The sequence below is a fragment of the Otolemur garnettii genome, unplaced genomic scaffold (assembly GCF_000181295.1).
Source record: "Otolemur garnettii isolate 467f Iridium unplaced genomic scaffold, OtoGar3 scaffold00094, whole genome shotgun sequence".
Taxonomy (NCBI): Eukaryota; Metazoa; Chordata; class Mammalia; order Primates; family Galagidae; genus Otolemur; species Otolemur garnettii.
The window spans coordinates 7,115,268-7,128,503 of NW_003852489.1; the positions used below are offsets into that span (position 1 = coordinate 7,115,268).

The following is a 13,236-nucleotide window of genomic DNA, read 5'->3' on the forward strand; positions in this document are numbered from 1 at the left end:
TTTTTTACTTCTTCCCAACCCCTCCCCCCCAAATCTGTGACTAGCCGTCTGTTCAGTTCTGAGGCCAACGATTTACAACGGTGAGGAGCAGGGTCTGGTGAGTAAAGGACTCTTAGGTGTCGACTCACTGCAGAGCCTTGAGGAAATCGCTTATACCTTTCCGGTGTCTCCCCTCACCTGCCAGAGGCGGGAGGAAGAACAGGGTTACGATGCAAAAAGTCCGTTTGCATCTACTTTCGTTACAGATGGGCAGAACTAAATTAAAAAAGACCCTAAGAGTGACACAACAAACAAACCCTTAACGAAACCACGTGTCCTGTGCCAGAGCCTGAGCTCTGAAGACCCTACAGCCCCACCCCCGAGGCACTGGCTGTGATCTGGCGATCTGAGGCTCCGATGGGCACCCGTGCAGTGGTGGTGGCTTGGGGTTTCTGAGGGCAGGCGAAGGATGCGGGGATATCTTATACGTGCGCCTTCGCGTCTCGGGCGACACAGCTCCTCACAGTCACTAGCAACTGCCCGTGCCTGTTCAAGCAAAATTCACCCAACCGTTGCCGTGAGGTTGATTTCCCCTCGGCTTTTCGGTCCCAACTCTAGGGCGCTCCCGTGCGGGATGGGAGGTGGGATAGGGGGAGAGGCGGTGATTAGTCACTAACTGCGCTCTTCACACCTTTGTCTTGTTCTCTTGCCTTTAATCCTCTCAAATCCAGAAAGTACCCCAGTATACCACCCCGCACCCCCGCCTCAGCTCAGCTTGTAGGTGGACGCTGATGTGGGGAGGCGGGGGCATATGCGTGGGACAGGCGGAGAGACAATCGGGGCCCCTGAGCGGAGGGGCACCGGGAGCGGCAGCTGTCGCAGGACCCTGGAGCGCGCTGGGGCCGCCCCGCCCCGCGCGGAGCCCCAGCGCGCAGGCGCGCCGCCGGGTGCCCGCGCGTCCCCCGCGGCCTCCCCCCCTCCTCCCGGAGCGCCTCCCCCCGGGAGAGGGCGGCGGGGCGCAGGGAGCGTGCGCGCGGCCCGCCCCGGGCGCGGGCGGAGGGGAGGAGGAGGGGCGCGCGGCGCCCAGCCCGCAGAAGCCGCGAGCGGCGCAGGAGGACGGAGCCCGGGCTGCGAGCGCCGCGCTGGTAGGGGGCCCGCAGGCGGGTGGGGGGAAGGGGGAAGCCGGGTGCGGGGTAGGGGTCTGGCGGGGCGGGAATGCGCGCGACTTGGGTCCCCGGGCGCTGGGGGGTCTGCAGGCCCTCACGACCCTGGTCTCTGGAAACTTCGTACTGTCGCTCCCACCTGCTCCCCGGCTGTTCTCTCCTTGCCGGGGCGGCGGGGGAGGAGAGGCGCCGGGCCCTCCGCAGCGCCCCCTCGTCCCCGCCCCGCCTCGCTGACCCTCGGCGAGCACCCGCCGTTGTGCCCTCTCGGCCGCCGGCCCCGGGACCCAGGCCCTCTGCGCTCGGCGGCGGGCATCCTCGGCTGCTGCGCGCCTCAGCTCCTTCCCGACCCCTCTCTCTGTCCCGCCATGGCCTCCGCACCCCGCTGTCCACGTCCACCGCTCTAGAGCCGACGGCGGTTTTTTGCTTCTTGCAAACATTTCTGGTGCATTGATAGAAGCAACTTGACTTTCCAGCGATGCCAAGTATTCAACTTGAGGCTTTCTCTGCGGCAGTAGATTAGTGTACACGGTGCTAAGATGTCTTTTTATATCTCCTAAGTACCCTTGCTCCAGAGCGAAGTTGAGTTGTGTGTGAAAGGAGTGGCGTGCGGTAGCCGCTGTAAGTGGATTGTATAACTACATTTTATTTAGGTGGATGTTGCCAGTGGTACCAGCCAGTGTTATGGTAACTGGGCATCCCAGAGGCAAGGGAAGGAGTGACTTACTAACGCAGTTTTACTGTGTAGGGAATTTTTTTTTTTTTAAAAAAACACCTTGTACTTTCCATCCAGCAGGACCTCGGGGCATTTAGCTTGTGTTAACTCGTTAGCTGTTACTACCTTTAAAGGAATATGGACCAAGAAGTTTAACCCGATGTTTCCTGGAATTCCTACGGCTTAAGGCAACTAAGAACTATAGTGGAATGTTGGACTGTCCTTGAGATTGTACAGATCAATTACCATTAACACGTTAACTGCCGTGTGTGTTGTATTTAACTTACATGTTAGTTTTGAGTCCAGAGCCTCGTGAAGCATATGTAATACACAGGTCTCTTGACCTGTCTTGGCCTAATAAAACACTGTGGCCCCAAGGAACACAATTTAATTTCTAGTGTGACAGTCAAGGTGTTTAAACGGACAAAAGCTCCATCCCTGGGACTCAGCTGTGCCATGAAATTAAGCGACTTCTTAAACTTCTCTGTTTATTTCCTTCCTGGTCTTTAAAGTGAGGGGAAGGGAACAAAGGTGCTATATTCTTTGCAGAGTTGTGTGAGCTTGTCTGGACTCTGGAAGGTCCACTCCCTTGAGCTGCAATTTGGTTATTGTTACCTGTTGTAGACTGATAAAGGCCCCTAGTTTCAGTGCTCTTGAGAAACGCAGGGAGTGAAGCACCCCCAGGATGAATAACCACCTCCTCTTTGCCAGAAACACCACCTCAGGGACAGGCTGGGACAGAGACCCCTGCCTGGGTGAGGGAAGAGAGTTGCCGGGAGGAGGTAGGAAGGAGCTCTGCACAGGCGGCTTGACACATGGGCCCTATTCCTGCCTCCAGCTCTGACTCATCTTCTGACGCTTGGGGGAGGAGAGGTAGTTGCCTGATATTTTTGGCTTTCCCCCATAAAACTGGAGACAGTTTCCTTCATTCCAAGTCTTTTCAACGTGAGTGTCGAACGTGTCTATGCTGTTCTTGTCTGGAATCTTTCGTATTGGTTGACTTCAGGTATGACTTCTGTAATATTCCTTCATAGTATAGCATAAATGTATATTCATATCATAGAAGTTCAGAAAATTCTTTAAAACTCTAGCATTTTAAAAAGACAGACTTGACAGGGATCTGTTTGGTGAGATTGCAATTAGGATTTTGGTTTAAGGTAAGGTGGATTAAAAATGCTTTTTACATTATCATTATCATTACATTATTCTCTGTGTAAAAAATTTAAACTTCACTAATAAGGTTAAAGCCTTCTCAAAAGTAACTGCTGTATCTTTATTGGTTTGTATGTATCCTTTTGGACTTTTTAAAGCATTTTCATAAATGTCTTTTTGTACAAAGTGATTTTTTTTTTTTGGCCGGGTCTGGGTTTGAACCCATCCACTTCCGGCTTATGGGGCTGGGGTCCTACTCCTTTGAGCCACAGGCGCCGCCTGTACACCGTGATTTTTTTAACTGAAATTATTTTACAATCTGCTGGTTTTGCTCATAGATTTATGAGCATACTTCAGTCCAGAAAGGTAGCATGCTTTTAAGGATAACTGATGGTAAAGTTTTATTAATCTTGATAGCATGGTGGCATTTCTCAGGGCAACGGGCAAATGATCCCTTCTTAAACAACTTCAGAGTACTTGAATCATTACAATACTGAGATTTACTCTGAGGTACAGAAGAAAACTTTGCTATTAAAAAAAAAAAATTCTAAGCTTGCGAGTGTTTTGTCTTTCTTATAATGAGGCAACAAAGGGAGGGCAAGGCAGGGAGAGTTGCTAAAGCAACGAAGGCCTAAGTATAAACTTACACTGCTAACATGTAAGGTGGTAGCTTTATTATTTATGAAAGCTCCACCGGGATGAATACAAAGAAGAGAAGGGAGAATGTTAATGTGGGCACAGTTCAAATCGGTAATTCCAGGAAATGGCTTGAGTTAAAACAAAATTCACGGCAGGCGTTGATGGATTTATATAGTAGATGTTTACCGAGGACTTTTTCCTTTGCTAAAGGTACTATGATGAATGCTGGGGACGAAGACAAATAAGGCCTGTCCCTGACCTTTATGAAGCTGACAGGCTAATAGTGACATTCAGAGAGGACTGGCCAGAATTGTAATGGTTCTGAATTCTTGGAAATCAACATTGTATTTATTTAACCTTTTAAATTGTGAATTATAACATGCGGGGGAGGGGGGGAATATAATAAAACAAACAGATAACTTGATGAACCGCAGTAGAACCTCTGTAAATTGACCATGCAAGGGACTGTAACAAACTGGTCACTATATGGAGGTGGTCAGCATAAGGAACTAGGTCTGCTGTGCTGATACCCACATGTGGTACATGTCCTGTTAATAAAAAGTAGGTCAACTTAAGGAGATGGTCAAAATAGGGAGGTGGTCAATTGTTGTGGAGGTTCTACAGTGTTTTAAAGAAAACACAACCATGTAACCTATCTTGTAGACTAAGAAGCTACCTTCCCCTACTTTTTCAACGAGGACCTCTCCTCCTCCCGCAGAGGTGTAACCCAGCCAGAAACTACTTTTATGGAAATCACTTCCTTCCTTTTCTTTAGTTTTTATTCCTTAAATATAAATCTCTAAACAACATAGTTTTGTTTTGGCTGGCATCATATTTGTATACACACACACATATAATTTGTTTAAATTGCTGCAGTATGCCATTTTTAAAAGTTCATCCTTGTTGCTTGTGACTGCAGTTCATTTTTGTATGGATATATCATAGATTATCCATCCACTGTTGATGGTCATCTGGGTTGTTTCTAGTCTGGAGTAATTTTGAACCGTCCTTGTTCAGGTGTGCACAACTTCAGCTTGACTAGGTGATGCCTGTTTTTCAAAGTGGTTGTATCAATTCACATTCCTTCGGTGGTGTCAGCCTTGAATTTATAATCCACTGCATTTGCCGTTTATATGCTTGGATATTTCTTCAACGGAATGAATAAATGTCATCTAGGTAGTCTCATCTCTGGCCCATCATGTACCAGTGTATTTATATTCTCATATTTATTTTAGTTATCTGGTTTGGACCAACAAACCACCCAAACACCAGAAAAGGTTCTTTTCACTGGTTTTGGTTGACAGATACCTAAAGTAGAATTCTTCTGTCCATCATTTTTTTTTTCATTAACAGATGAGAAGTTCTAGGAAAATTAAATATGCAAAATGGAATACCAAAAATAAAAATATCTAATACCTGGATGTCTTTTATAGTTTTTGAGTGAATCCTCCCTCTGGTGAATGCTAGCGTTATGCTCAGCCTTAAACTCCTAGGGCAGTCAGTGCACGATGTGTATAGCACATAGGAGTGCAGCCGTGTCCTTAGGCTTAGGAACGTGCCCCCTGAGAGCCGCCTCACACGCTCTGTGTGCACGTGTGTTCCCTGAGAGGCTCTGAGCACAGACCCTGGCTCCTACTGCCATGGCAATTCCAAAGTAACCACAGCTTCTTTGCTACCTAGTAAATGACTCTTTTACAACTTTAAAATGTATTTCCCCCAAAATCTTCCTTTGTATGCAAAATAGAGATAAATTAGAGCTGGGATTTTTGTTTGTTTTAAAGAGACAAGTTCTCACTGTGTTGCCTAGGCCAATCTTGGGCTCAAGCGATCTTGCCCCCTCAGCCTCCCGAGTTCCTGGAACTACAGGCACTCCCTGGCCGACAGATGGGTTTGATAGAATTCCTGCCTTCTGAACAGACAGTTGCCAGGTTAACTTTGATTACCCACGTTCGGTTTTGCCAGCTGGATTTCAGGCTAGCTAGGGGTGTGTGTGTGAGAGAGAGAGAGGGAGGGAGGGGACAGGGGGAGAAAATGGGAAGTCTCCTGAGGACAGTTATTAAACTCAAGTGTTGAGTACTTACTATATGCCTAGTATTATGTGCTTATAGTCTGTTTCTGTCCTTAGTGCAGAAAGTTCTACAGTTCTGTGAGTTTACAAAATACCCACGGGGGTCCATTTTTCTTAGCTGGAGGGATGATGGGAGAACCCTAGAGCAAAGAATGAGATTTGTAGTACCTTTTTATTTCTCCTGTAAGGCATCTTGGAAAATGACTAAATTACTTGCTTTCAATCTTTATTTACGTAAGTTAGAAGTGCTTTTTACTTATAGTAATTTTTTTTTCAGTCTCTAAAATAATCATTTTAGAAACCACATATATGTAAGTTAGAAGTTTTCAGGAAAAGGCACTCACAGGAGACGATTGAAGGGTAGTGTCAGAACCTCTTAAACCTGAGTGATGTCAGGGAGAATCCTGTTGGCATTCTTTGACATCCCATTGCCCTTCCAGCGGGCAGTGTTCAGAGGAGCTCCATTTCCCACCTGTTGCAGGGCACCAGCAGCGTGAGTCAGGGTGAGGAGCCTGAGCCTGAGGCCCATGCCTTGGCTGTGCAGCCCACCTAGCTCACCTTGGCACTGCCCTTTCTGGCTCTTACATGGACAGAGAGTGGCTGCAGGTCCAGTTTGGTCGGCTTTTCCATCCCTCCTGCCATCTTGAAGTCTCAGTGGAGAAAAAGTCTCTTCAAATTCATATGCAACTGCTAGGCTTATTTCTGCCTTTGTCCCCAAACAGTTTATGAATCTGTTGCCTGTAGGAGGTCTTTTGACTCCTTAGGTCTTTGTTGTGGGTATATCTGAAACATCTTTAACAAGAGCACACTGCTCCCTGGCAGAGCCTTGTGTGGCAGAGAGGGCCTGGGAAGTACCTGCCTGCTGCTCCCGGAAGACAGTGACCAGGAGGTGAATTTGCTTGAAGTTTTAAGGAAGCGCTGGTGAAAACAAAATCTGGAAAAGTACTGTCAGCATCCAGGTTACGTACAAATTGGAAGTCAAGATTTAAAACTAAGAATTTTGCTAATTTAGGCTGGGTGCAGTAGCTCACGGCTGTAATCCTAGTTCTCTGGGAGGCTAAGGTGGGAGGATCCACTGAGATTGCCACCAGTCTCAGCAAGAGCCAGACCCTATCTCTACTAACATTAGAAAAATTAACTCTGTGTAGTGGCAGGCATCTGTAGTCTAGCTACTTAGGAGGCTGAGGCAAGAGGATTTTTTTAGCCCAAGAGTTTGAGGCTGCTGTCAGGTTGCTTCAGCCTGGGTGGCAGAGTGAGACTCTGTCTCGAAAAAACAGGGCTTGGCACCAGTAGCTCAGCTAGGGTGCCGACCACATACACTGAGGCTGGCGGTTCAAACCCACCCGGGCCTGGCAAACAACAATGACAACTACAATAAAAAATATAGCCAGGCATTGTGGGCAGGTGCCTGTAGTCCCAGCTACTTGGGAAGCTGAGGCAAGAGAATCACTTAAGCCCAAGAGTTGGAAGTTGCTGTGAGCTGTGACACCACGGCACTCTACCGAGGGCAACATAGTAAGACTCTGTTTCAAAAAGGAAAAAAAACAACCAAAAAAAGAATTTTGCTAATTTAGCTGTTGCACCATGCTGGTATCTTTGCTGACTTCTCTCCCAAACAGACTTGTTATTCTGGCTCCTGTGTAAAGTGCACTGGCAGGCAAAGGCCAGAGGCTTAGAGAGGGGGCTTAGACTGAAGGCTACTTGTTGTAGTTCATTTTCTTCTATTAAAATTTTTTATTTTTATTTTTTTGTTGTTGTTGCAGTTTGGCTGGGGCTGGGTTTGAACTCACCACCATTGGTACATGGGGCCGACACCCTACTCACTGAGCCACAGGCACCACCCCCATTATAAATATTTTTTTATTTTTAGAAATTGAAATCATACAGAAAATTACAGAGAGCAAATTAACCACAGCTGTTACTTAACCACTCAAAATCATTGATCATACTTACTTAATCTGTCTTGTCTTTTATATAAAAAAGTAAGCATTATAAGCCAAAGCTTCCTGGGGTCCTTTCTCCTTCCCCACGGAGACAGCCACTCTTGTGAATTTGATAGATTTCCTTCCAACTCACTTTATTTATTTAAATACTTATTCGAAGTCAAACAGTGCATTTTTTAAATGATATGCCTTGAGTCATACAAACTGCATTTTTGAGGAATGTCAGACAGAAACACATGTACTAGCCTTTATTTTGTACTCTCACGTATGTTTAGGGGACAGAACTGTTTCATGGTTAAAGGTTGTACACCATTTCACATATTTCTTGTTAACAAACATCAGACAAGTATTCAGTGTGTTCTATTTTATAGAGCTTCAGTTACTTGGGACAAACTTTTAGCTAAAGAGGATCCGAAATGGAAATGAAATGGAACTTTCTGTGCTGGATTGAATGTACATACAGCCGAATGACTGCTGTATTATTTTATTTGAAAATAATCTTTTTTTTTCTGAGACAGAGTCTCACTGTCGTCTTTGGGTAGAGTGCTGTAGCATCACAGCTCACAGCAACCTCAAACTCCTGGGCTTTTATTTATTTATTTATTTTTTGAGACAGAGCCTTAAGCTGTCCCCCTGGGTAGAGTGCGGTGGCATCACAGCTCACAGCAACCTCCAACTCCTGGGCTCAGGCGAGTCTCCTGCCTCTGCCTCTGCCTCCCAAGTAGCTGGGACCACAGGCAACTGCCACAATGCCTGGCTATTTTTTGGTTGCAGCCGTTATTGTTGTTTGGCGGCCCGGGCTGGATTTGAACCCGCCACCTTAGGTGTATGTGGCTGGCGCCTTAGCCACTTGAGCCACAGGCGCCAAGCCAAACTCCTGGGCTTAGGTGATTCTCCTGTCTCAGCTTCCCAAGTAGCTAGGACTACAGGTGCCTGCCACAGTACCCGGCCTTTTTTTTTTTTTTTTAATTTTTTATATTTTTTGTAGAGACATAGACTCACCTTATCACCCTCAGTAGAGTGCCATGGCATGACACTGCTCACAGCAACCTCTAGCTCCTGGGCTTAGGTGATTCTTCTGCCTCAGCCTCCCGAGTAGCTGGGACCACAGTCGCCCACCACAATACCTGGCTATTTTTTTGTTGCAGTTTGGCCTGGGCCGGGTTTGAACCCGCCACCCTTGGCACATGGGGCTGGCACCCTACCCACTGAGCCACAGGCGCTGCCCCCACCCCCAACCCCACCCCTGGCATTTTTTTGTTGCAGTTGTCATTGTTGTTTTTAGCTGGCCCGGGCCGGGGTTGAAGCCACCAGCCTTGGTGTATGTGGCTGCCGCCGTAGCCACTGTGCTATAGGTACTGAGCCTGAAAATAATCTTTTAAAAAAGTAAATTACAATTATTGAGTTTCTTATTCCATTTATCTTCCTAGAAATTACAGTAGATAATATTTATCTTTTCAGCAATATCAGCTTAATATTTTTAGAAATATTTTTAGAATATTTGCTAGAAATATAAATGTCCAGTCCTTCACCTCCAGAAATTCTGATGAATTGGGCCTAGAGTGGGGCCTAGGAGTCTGCATTCTAACTTATAAATTCTTTGTTTTACTTAAAGTAATAATGAACTTCTAAGGAATGATGTATTTATGCAAAGACCTGCATTTTGTGAGTTTTTTTTTTTTCCATTTTCAGTGATTTTTATAGTTCTGCTTCTCAGAGGACAGTAGTGACTTTGGCAATTTTGAGGCAAACTCATAACCTACTTAGGTTTTATTGCTGGCGAGTGTGTGTGTGTTTTAAGTATTCTGCCTATAGATATTCTGACTTACCTAAATCAAAGTTTTATCACTTAAGCATCTATAATTCACATTTAATTTTTACCACTTCTAGGAGATTTTAAAGTATTATTTATATAGGATATTGTTCAAACTAGTTTCCAGTTATCACCAAACAGGTCTAAAGGTGATTGTGAAGCATTCGGGAAACAATTTTCTTGGTTCAGTTTTTTCAGATTTTTCACACCCAAAGACTATCTTATACCACTAACGGTTTAGGAATTTTAGAGATTATTATCCAGATGACCGATATAAAGCACAATCAGCCTGACCTTATGTTTCTGAATTCTTTTCTCTTTGCAGCTTTTATTTTTTTTCCCCAATGAAATGTATGTTTTGGTGGTCTTTGGATGGGTTGATTTGTTGTGGTCAGATTGTATGACTAATCAACAAATAGACAACTCATGGAAGGAAGGTTCTGGTTCCAGTGGGATTATTAATTTTCCATGTAGAGTCTGTGAAAGCCTCTTAAGCTCCATTTACAATTGATTCCTCATCTGGGAACTGAAACAGAAGAATGAAACTGACCATGATAGGCTAAGCATGTTCACACTGCTTAAACAGGACAGGCCCTTGAGTTTCTTTTAGCAAGCCCAGTAGGACAGAATGGGGCAGATTAATGAGAGCAGCACTCCTCCACACTTTTAAATTTTTAAATTAATTTTTGGAGATGGGATTTTATTCCATTACCTAGGTTAGAGCACAGTGGCACCATCATAGCTTACTGGAACCTCTAACTCTGAGCTCAAGTGATCCTCCTGCCTCAGCCTCCTGAGTAACTGGGACTACAGGCATGTGCTACCACATCTGGCTAGTTTTTTTGTTTTTAGTAGATATGGGGGTCTCGTTCTTGCTTACACTAGTTTCACACTCCTGACCTCAAGTGGTCATCTCTGGCTCCCAGAATGCAAGGATTGTAGGGGTGAGCCACTGTGCCTGGTGAGCATTTGGATGTTTTTATGTATATTTTGCTTTGATCCTGTGCCTTCTCTTTCCAGTGCTACAGTATCCAGTTTGCAATAGTCATTTGTTTCACTTTTTGTTAGTCTATCTCTTATTGTTAATTCAGTGGTTTTTTTTTTTTTTTTTTTTTGAGACAGAGCCTCAAGCTGTCCCCCTGGGTAGAGTGCCGTGGCATCACAGCTCACAGCAACCTCCAACTCCTGGGCTCAAGCGAGTCTCCTGCCTCAGCCTCCCAAGTAGCTGGGACCACAGGCGCCCGCCACAACACCCGGCCAATTTTTTGATTGCAGCCGTCATTGTTGTTTTGGCGGGTCCGGGCTGGGGATTCGAACCCGCCACCTTAGGTGTACGTGGTTCGCGCCTTAGCCGGTTGAGCTATAGGTGCCAAGCCTAATTCAGTGGTTTTTATATGTGTAACTTGTATTATCTTTTTTTCTCAGGCTGTGACCCTGGGTAGAGTGCTGTGGCATCATAGCTCACAGCAACCTCAAATTCTTAGGAGTAAGTGATTCTCTTGCCTCAGCCTCTGAAATAGCTGGGGCTACAGGTGCCAGCCACAACACCTGGCTAATTTTTGGTTGCAGTTGTCATTGTTGTTTGGTAGGCCCCGGCTGGGTTCATACCCGCCAGCTCTGGTGTATGTGGCTGGCACCCAGCTTCTCAGCTACAGGTGTTAAGTGCCCCCCCCCCCCTTTTTTTTTTTTTTTTTTTGAGACAGAGTCTCACTTTGTTGCCCCAGGCTAGAGCGCTATGGTGTCACAGCTCACAGCAACCTAAAACTCCTGGACTCAAGTGATCCTCTTGCCTCAGCCTCTTGAGTAGCTGGAAATACAGGTGCCCACCATAGCACCCAGCTAGTTTTTTCTGTTTTATAGAGATGGAGTCTCACTCTAGCTTAGGCTGGTCTAGAACTCCTGAGCAATCCACCCGCCTTGGGGTCTAAGATTACAGGCATGAGTCACCTCACCTGGCCTGTATTATCTTTTTAAGGTGAGAAAATCTAAGTACAGATAAAAATAAATCCTATAACAGGGCTCTGTCCTATCGCACCTTTATATCCCTGATATAGTTTCCATTGCTGCATACCAATTCTAAAACTCACTGGTGTAAAATAACTGAAGATTCCTGTAGGTCAGGAATTTGGACCTCACATAGTGGGAACAACTTGTTTTGGCTTCATAATATCTGGAGCCTCAGCTGGGAGATTCAAAGCCCGAGGATAACTTGATGGCTAGGAGCTAGAATCAGATGGAAACATCTCTTGTCACATACCTAGTGGTTGATCTGGGCTATCAGCTGGGACCTCAGCTGGACTGTTGGCTGGGACATCCAAATATGGCCTCTTCATGTGGTAGCTCTGTTGGGCATATTTGGGCCTCCTCACAGCATGGCAGCTGGGTTCCCAGAGCAGGTCGCAAGAGAACCAGATGGAAGTAAGAGACATGCTCATAATCTAGCTTCACAAGTACCATTTCTACTCTATTCCTTTGGTTGAGGCAGTTACAGCACTTTCTCCAGGGTCAAAGAGAAGGGATATCAGTCCTACTGCTGAATGGCAGGGGTGTCAAGATTGTAAGAACACCACGTGGGTTGGGAGATACTGCTATGGCCATCTCTGGCAGATACATTCTACACTTGTCCACAGCAGCACTTAGCATAGTTTTGAACATAGAGCATGATGAACTCAGTAAAATACTGTCGTGTCAGTGAGTGGTAAGTAATTTAAGCAATCAAGTGGGTGAAGACCAAATCCAGGAAATTCAATTCCAGTGTGAACAGACTATCCCATGGTACCCAAATAAAGACAGCTTTTTACCTTTTCTGGTAATTGATAGTCTCTCCTTCCTATTTGACTCATTTTATTTCCAACACAGAGAATCTGCTGGATTTATCATATAAAATTAAACTTCTGAAGTCTGTGTCTCTGTCTGTGTCACGACATTGGCAGGTTTGTCCTGCTTTCATCAAGTGGACTGCCCGTCTTCTTATTGGGGCTGCAGCATGTTCCACATCTAGCAACTGGCTGGCATCTTGCAGCAACTGGCGCAACTGGCTTTTTTTTAGGCTCCGCAAACACAGTGGTGATGGGCTGGTGGTCCACACACAAACATCAGGACAGTGAGCCTGGGCACAATGAATGTAGGTAGTTGTGTGTTAACACGAGGGGAGTATTTGTAGCTGAACCAGAATGACAACTCTGTCTTCAGCTTCATGTGTATTATGTGTATTTATCCTCATCCCAGAAGACTTTTTTTTTTTTGAGACAAGAGTCTTGTTTTGTTGCCCTTGGTAGAGTGCCATGCGTCACAGCTCACAGCAACCTCAAACTCTTGAGCTCAAGCAGTTCTCTTGCCTCAGCCTCCTGAGTAGCTGGGACTACAGGCGCCCGCCACACACCCTGCTATTTTTAGAGACAGGGTTTCGCTCTAGCTCAGGCTGGTCTTGAACCTGTGAGCTCAGGTAGTCCACCCACCTTAGCCTCCCAAGTGCTAGGATTATAGGTGTGAGCCACTGCACCCAGTCAATTTTTTTTTTTTTTAGAGACAGGGTCTTGCCCTTGCTCTTGCTCTTGGTCAGGCTAGTTTTGAAATTGTGAGCTTGGCTCGGCGCCTATAGCTCAACTGGCTAAGGCGCCAGCCACGTACACCTAAGGTGGCGGGTTCAAATCCCCAGCCTGGCGGGTCACAACAATGACGGCTGCAACCAAAAAATAGCCAGGCGTTGTGGCGGGCGCCTGTGGTCCCAGCTACTTGGGAGGCAGAGGCAGGAGACTCGCTTGAGC

At 46.0% G+C, this 13,236-nt stretch overlaps 1 protein-coding gene across 2 annotated transcripts in view; it reads left to right on the plus strand.

Moving 5' to 3' along the window:
• The first annotated feature begins 1,011 nt into the window (after positions 1–1,011).
• Positions 1,012–13,236, plus strand: part of DUSP14 (dual specificity phosphatase 14) — a 20,206-nt gene continuing 7,981 nt past the window's right edge. Inside the window, exon 1 of one of the 2 annotated variants that reach the window (XM_003795617.3) lies at positions 1,012–1,124. The gene's annotated coding sequence lies outside the window, so the exon portion shown is untranslated. The remainder of the gene's footprint in view (positions 1,125–13,236) is intronic. The other variant, XM_023516628.1, reaches the window with a different exon arrangement.